Source organism: Macaca fascicularis, chromosome 15, assembly GCF_037993035.2.
Source record: "Macaca fascicularis isolate 582-1 chromosome 15, T2T-MFA8v1.1".
In the NCBI taxonomy this organism is placed as follows: Eukaryota; Metazoa; Chordata; class Mammalia; order Primates; family Cercopithecidae; genus Macaca; species Macaca fascicularis.
This window is the reverse complement of record NC_088389.1, coordinates 4,907,227-4,914,704: the sequence shown is the minus strand read 5'-3', so window position 1 is coordinate 4,914,704 and position 7,478 is coordinate 4,907,227.

Below are 7,478 nucleotides of genomic sequence, written 5' to 3'. Positions count from 1 at the left end.
CCTCCCTCCTTCCTCCCCACTTCCCCTCCACTTCCTCCTTTCCTCCTTCTTTCTTCCTTCCCCCTCCCTTCCTCCCCTCCTTCCTTCCACCTTCCTCCCTCTTTCTCGTCTTCCTTCTTCCTTCCCCCTCCCTCCTTCCTTCCTCCCTTTCTCTTTCCTTCCTCCTCCCTCCCTCCTTCCCTCCTTCCTTCCTCCCTTTCTCTTTCCTTCCTCCTCCCTCCCTCCCTCCTTCCCTCCTCCCTCCCTCCTTGCTCCTCTCCTTCTGGCCCAGGCCCTGTCCTGAGGGACCCTTATCTACTACCAGAGCAGGAAGGCACTGAAAGACCAGGCCCTTGGAGCTGAATCCCCGAGGATTCAGACACCTCCTCACTGTCCCCAGGGGTGACACTGATGCAGTGGAACCCACTTCGGTGACAGAGAGACAGGTCCCAGGGCCCATGAAGAAGAGGGAGCTCCATCCTCAGGGGCAGGAGGCTGGACAGGGCCTTCATCCTCCCCTATCCTTGCACCAGTAGCTTCCAATGCCTGGCCCAGCCCATCTGGGGAGCAGTGGAACCCCGCCTACCCCAGTGTGAAAGTTAGAAAACCAGGCCTGAGGTCCATGCCCAGTTGGAGGACCATGGGCAAAAGCACTCCCCCCCCCACCCAGCCTCAGTCTCCCTCATGGCCTGGGTAAGAGTTACAGTGAGCATTGTGTTGTGAAGCTCAGGAAGGTCACACCAGGGTTGAGCTCTTACTAAAGAGTGGAGAGAGCAATGATCCACCAGGGGAGATAAGCCATTGCTCAGGTAAGGAATGTGGCTGGAGAGCAGGTGGCATTCAGGGACAAGAGCTGCCTGCAGTGCCTGCTTTGGAGGACCCCTACAGACAGATGTGTGTCTGTACACAGGTTAGGATGTACACGTGACTTTCTTGCTGTGTCTGCTGTGAGAGACATGAAGGAATGAAGACTTCCCAGTAACAATGGACACCCTAGAGCCCAGATCTTGGTTTCTAACACCCTTCTCCACTGGAGAAATGCTGATTCTAGGACAGGAGCATCTTGCAGAACCAGAAAGTACAAGTAAAGAAGTGCTGAAAAAAATATTAAAAACAAAGCCAAACAATGAGAGTGTGTCAGAGGGACATGGGAGCCAACTAGAAGAGTTCCTGATGGCCAAAGCAGGAACATGTAAGCTGGAGCAAAAAAAAAATCATGCAATATTGGATTAGAACTCAAAGTGTAGAGTAAATATCCATGGGTCCACACTCATGCAAATAAATGACTGAATCAATAAACACATAGAGGAAAGGGACAAACTCCCAGTGCAGAATGCCAAATAATTTCTGCAGATGTTCAGCCCTTAAGGAGCGGGGCATAGCTATCACTCCATGAATGTAGGCTGAACATGAAGATTTCTTTATAAAGACTATGGCACAAAAGGGAGAGCAAGGAGTCTCTTTCCATTCCCTTTTCTGACAAGCACTCCCCCTGCCTAGTGACCCATGTCAGTGTCATCAGCAGGGTCCTGTGGAGAGCAAGCCCTGGTGAGAAGCGACCCTTGCCTCTGCAGCCTTCCTCCCAAAACTCTAACCCCCTCTAACCATGGGAAACACATCTGACAGGTTGCAAATATGAGACTTTGGATTTGGACTTTTGAGTTAATGCTGGAATGAGTTAAGACTTTTGGACTGTTAAGAAGACAGGATTGTGTTTTGAAATGTGAGAAGGGGCTGGGCACAGTGACTCACTCCCAGCACTTTGGGAGGCTGAGGTGGGTGGATCACTTGAGGTCAGGAGTTCGAGACCAGCCTGGCCAACATGATGAAACCCCTTCTCTACTAAAAATACAAAAATTAGCTGGGCATTGTGGCAGGTGCCTGTAATTCCAGCTACTCGGGAGGCTGAGGCACGAGAATTGCTTCAGGTCAGAAGTTCGAGACCAGCCTGGTCAGCATGGTGAAACCCCTTCTCTACTGCAAATACAAAAATTAACCAGGTGTGGTGGCAGGTGCCTGTAACTCCAGCTACTCAGGAGGCTGAGGCACAAGAATTTCTTGAACCTGGGAAGCAGAGGTTGCAGTGAGCCAAGATCTCACCACTGCACTCTAGCCTGGGTGACAGAGTGAGGCTCCATCTCAAAAAAACAAAAACAACAAAAACAAAAACCACAAACAAACAAACAAAAACGTGAGAAGGACATGAGATTTGGGAGGGGCTAGGAGCAGAATGGTATGGTTTGGCTCTGTGTCCCCACCCAAATCTCATGTTGAATTACGATCTTCGGTGTTGGCAGGGGGGCCTGGTGGGAGGGGACTGGATCATGGGAGTGACTTGCCCCTTGCTGTTCTCATGATAGTGAATGAGTTCTCACGAGATCTGGCTGTTCACTGTCTCTCTCTCCTGCTGCCGTGTAGGACGTGCCTGCTTTCCTTTCGTCTTCCACCAGGATTCTAAGTTTCCTGAGGCCTCCCCAGCCATGCCCCCTGGACAGCCTGCAGAACAGTGAGCCAGTTAAACCTCTTTTGTTTATCAATTACGCAGTCTCAGGTTGTTCTTTATAGCAGAGTGAGAATGGACTGAAACAGCACCTGATCAGCACTCCTCAGGACAGTCAAGGTCATCAAAGACAAGGAAAGTTTGAGAAACGGTGACAGCCAAGAGGAGCCTCCAGAGACACGATGACTGAATGTCCTATAAGGACATAGATAACGGTGTATCAGTGCTGGCTCATGATTGCAACAAAGGTGCTAGACTAACGTGAGATGTTAGTGTGAGCGGAGCTAGGTGTGCGGCATATGGGAACTGTAGTATCTTTGCAACTCCTTGATACATCTAAAAACTATTCTAAAATTTAAAAAGCTTATTTAAAAAACTGAAAGCAGCATGTATATATATGAAAAAGTTGGCTGAGGTGCCTGTAATCCCTGCACTTTGAGAAGACAAGGTGGGCAGATTGCTTGAGCCCAGGAGTTTGAGATCAGCCTGGGCAATGTGGAGAAACCCTGTCTCCACCAAAAAAAAAAAAAAAAAAACCCACAAAAATTAGCTGGGCACAGTGGTACATGCCTGTAGTTCCAGCTACTCGAGGCTGAGACAGGAGGATCACTTCAGCCTGGGAGGTCAAGGCAGCAGTGAGCTGTAGTCGCACTGATGCACTCCAGCCTGGGCAACAGAGCAAGACACTGTCTCAAAAATAAAAAAGTCACAGACTATTGCCTTAGTCCTTATGGAAACCAACCTGCTCACTGAAGACCTATCATGAGACATTCCAGCAGCTGGAAATAAGGACCTAGCTTTTCCAGAGTGATTCCATGCCTTTGCTAATCTCCAGAGTCAGATGCGCAGTGGAGGAGACACAGAATGAGGGAACGGGGCTGGTGATGGGAAGAGGCTCATGGGGAGACATTTTTTTTTTTTTTTTAACAGTTTTGCTCTGTCATCCAGGCTGGAGTGCAGTGGCATGATCTTGGCTTACTGTAACCTCCACTTCCAGGGTTCAAGAGATTCTCCTGCCTCAGTCTCCCGAGTAGCTGGGATTACAGGTGCATGCCACCACACCCAGCTAATTTTTTTTTTTTTTTTTTGTATTTTTAATACAGACAGGATTTCACCATGTTTGTTAGGCTGGTCTTGAACTACTGACCTCAAATGGTCTGCCAGCCTTGGCCTCTCAAAGTGCTGAGATTACAGGCGTGAGCCACCATGCACGGCCCAATGAAGTGACTTTTGAGGCTGGCTGTCCCCTAACTCCTTCCCCCTCGCCTCTTCCCTCCCTCCTACACTTCTAAGGCTGGGGTGTGAGTGACTTGAGGATCCTTGCCCATGTGTGGAGGGGGATGCTGCTTCCCACAGTGCTGGCTCATGACAGGTAACTGTGGAAGAACCGTAGCCCATGTGGGAGGGGGCTGGGGCTGAGGGGCTGGGGGATTCCACCTGAGCAGACCCAAAACCCACCCACCCACTGCATGGCTGCTGAACGTTGCCCTCACGCCCTTCTCACATCTGCCTGGCTCTTACCAGCGTAGCAATGTCCTTCATCTCCAGGGGCTCAAATCCTCCCAGCACCTCCGTGAGGAAGGAGGGACAAGGTTGACAAGCCCAGGTTCACAAAGGAAACTGAGGGCTGGAGAGGGACGGGTCTCACAACTCACACAACAGTGTCAGGACTCTCAGGAAAGTTGTCTCTGCAGGTCAGCAGAGGCCTCGTTCCCACAGAGTGATCAGAGAGGGTCTTTCCTTAAGGGCTTCAAAGGGAAGCCAGGTGGGCCCGCGGCCCTTCCCTTCTCTCCCGCTGCCCGTTCTGGAAGGAGGGAGGCACTTCTGGGAAGCTTCTCACTGGCTCCTCTCACCTGGCACTCGCTGGGGTGCAGCTGTTGGAAGCAGCATGTCCACCCTCCAGCACAGATGGCACCTTTGCCACCGCAGGCCTATTCCCTGATAGCTGTCACAGCTGGGGAAGCTGAGGCTGGTGCATGACCAGCAGTGGTCAGGAGTGCTGCCCTCACATGGGAGCAGCAGGAACACGTAGAATCCGGAGCAGCACCCTGAGGGAGTCAGGTGCGGAGACTCAGTGCCCTATCACCCAGAGGGAGGAGGATGTGGATGGTGGGGCATCAGGGTGCTTGGGCCCAGCTGTGGGGCTTCCTCCAGGCTGACGTGGGTGGCGGTGGGCAGGGGTTTCTCTGGGGTCCTGGCCCTGGTCCTGCTGAGCTGGTGATCATTGTTGCACATGCCTGTGACTCAGTTTCCTCTGGTGTTTAGTGTGACCACTGTCTGTGGGATAGGCGTGAGACCGTCACAGGGCTGCTTGTGGCAAGTCTGCCTCCACGGTTCAGCTCTTGCATTTCAGTCTGAAAGGTCCCCCAGGCTCAGCCTGTTTGGGAGCAGCCTGTGTGCATTGGGGTAGGGGAAGCAGAAGTGGGATCCCAGCTCCCAGACACTGCCCACCTGGAGGAGCCATGGCCTGGTTTCCAGGCCCAGTGCCAGTGAACATGCCAGGAGTTGTGGGTGGACCGGGGCCTCAGCTTGACACCCGGGGAGTATCTCACCCCCTCTGGTTCAGACTCTTGCTCTTTCATAAAAATCTCCCAAATTCTTGGTCAGTAAGACCTGGGTTAGTGGCCCCAGGGCCAGGGGACTGAAGTCGGGAGCTTTCCTAACAGACAGGCAGGGTTTGGGGAAGATTTTTCATTTGTTGGGGGTTGGATAGGTGGGGGAGGGAAGCAGGAGGACATGTGCTCTGCAGACCCTCTATAGCTCAGGAAGTGGCCAGGAGCCAAGGGCCCTGTTGGTGGTGCAGGCCTGGAACCCAGTTTTCGGTCTCTTCTGCTCTGCCCCTGGGAGATACGAGTGTGGGCTCCGGAGTCACACATGTCAGCTCCCCGCTTGCTCACCCAGAGCCTCAGTTTCTGCCCCTGTGGAATGGGGCTAATACTAGCACCTTGCTTGTGGTGCTGCCTGAGCCAAGACCTGCAGTGGCTCCCATCTGGCATCACTCCAACACTCAGTGAGGGGCAGCTGTGCTAGACTGAGAGCGAGAGACCTTCCAGGTGCCAGGCTTTGCAGCCTCATTGGCCTTTTCTACTAAGGTCCTTTCTCTGGGTACCCACGGAGGTGGGTGGTTTGCACAGAAGCCATGACAAGTATGTGGGTCAACTGAGGACCCAGCTGCTGTGAAGGGCCTGGGAGAACCAGAGGTGCATGTGCTCAGGGAGTCTAACCTGGCTCTGGGGCAGAATGTCATAGGGCTGGTAGTGGGAGTGGAAGGTGGGGTCACCTGGACTGCAGGGGCCTGGAGTCAGCAAACTGCAGACTGTCCAGGGCATAGAGGGCCAAGGTATCAGTGTCACTGGAGGACATGAGGTGGCAGTGGGCCCTGGGTGGGGACAAGTCAAAAGGGCAGGACCCAGGAATTTTCCAGTAAGTATGAACCTAGTGAACTTTGGGTGCAACAAACAAGCTACTTTAGTTACAAACAATATACTTTAGATAAAAGCGAACAATTTGCCAAAAAACCCCAAGTGAACTAGGAGTAAATGGAACATGGATTGAGGGGGCCATACAGCCATTTGACCATTCTAGGTAGCAGGGGCTGCCCACAGCACTGTGATGAGAAGGATTCTGAGGCTTTGTCTGGGTGCAGCAGACACAGGCTTTGTGGGACTGTCGCTGTGCAGTTGCGTGCTTCATTGGGTCAGTTGGAAAGTGAGGGTGGGAAGGTAGACAGCTTAAAGGTCCAAGGTCAGCAGACTTTGTTCCACTGTCCTCCTGAACTTGGAATTTGGTGGTTTATTTCTGTTGGTCATGTCAACCCCTCTTGGGCTTTAGAAACTCCACCAGTCCCTGAACACCCACCCTGCCCCACCCTACACCCCACACATAGGCAGAGACCTTGGTTTTGTTTGGAGAGTTACAACAGCTTATAAAGCTGGGTTGCAATTTTCTGAGTCTCCACTGGGTGGCACCCTCTAATGATTCCAAGTTTTAGGATTTCGAAAACCAAAATACCTTATTGAAGAAATTCAGTAAAGCCTACCTTTGCCACTGAATTCTGCAGATGACAGCGTTGAATTTAGTCATGTTCAAGGAAGGAGGCATCTCATGGACCCTTTGTCTTCCCTGCAAGGGCCTCTGTTTCCTTGGCATGCAGGGCAACACTTGATGGGAACTGTAGCAAAAGCAACTTCGCCAGAGGTCAGGATGCTTGTGAAACCTCATCACAACGGAAGATCCTCAGCTTGCTCCCCCAGAGAAGCCATGTGAGCTGTGTGCAGGGTCAACCCTACCCGGGTATCTTTACTATACGCGGAGCGAAGGGAAAACATCCTAATGTGCCTCCATTGACTCAGGACATAGCGATCCCTGGTGCCGTGGCTGTCAGCATCCCCATCCACCACCTGAGGGCAGCGTCACCCCGCAGAGTGCACCCGGCAACCAAACTGGTGGCCCTTGCTGATTGGCTAAGCTCTGACGTTTCCCTGGCAACCACCTCCCAGCTCCTCCCTCTCCCATTTGCCCAGCTGTGGAACATGCTGCTTATTTTTATTTGCAGAAGCTGTCGTTTTGCTCTCCATCCCCATGCTTAGGGGCCAAGATGCTGCCCCAAAATGGACCATGGTGGACTGTGGAAGCAGGGACAGACCCACGTATGAACATCCCTGATTTCATCTTAGCTGAAGGGTCCTCCTTTTCCTCCAGTGCTTGTGTTTCCCGCATCCTGCTCTGGAAATGAAGAGCAAAATACAGTGAAGGGGCTTTCAGAGCCAGGAGTGAAGGCAGAGAACTCTGTGATGCTTCTGTGATTCCCCAGGCAGAGCCCCTGCACCCCTCCTTGCCTGTTGCCCATCTCATGGACTGGGGAGTGTCTTGCCCCTGCCTGCTGCTGAGGGGAGGGAGGAGATGCAGAACACTGGGGTTCAGGAGCGTGGAAGTGTGGTGCCTGGGGCATCTGCCCTGATTAGTCACAGGGGAGATTTGTGGTGGTCCTTCTGGAGCA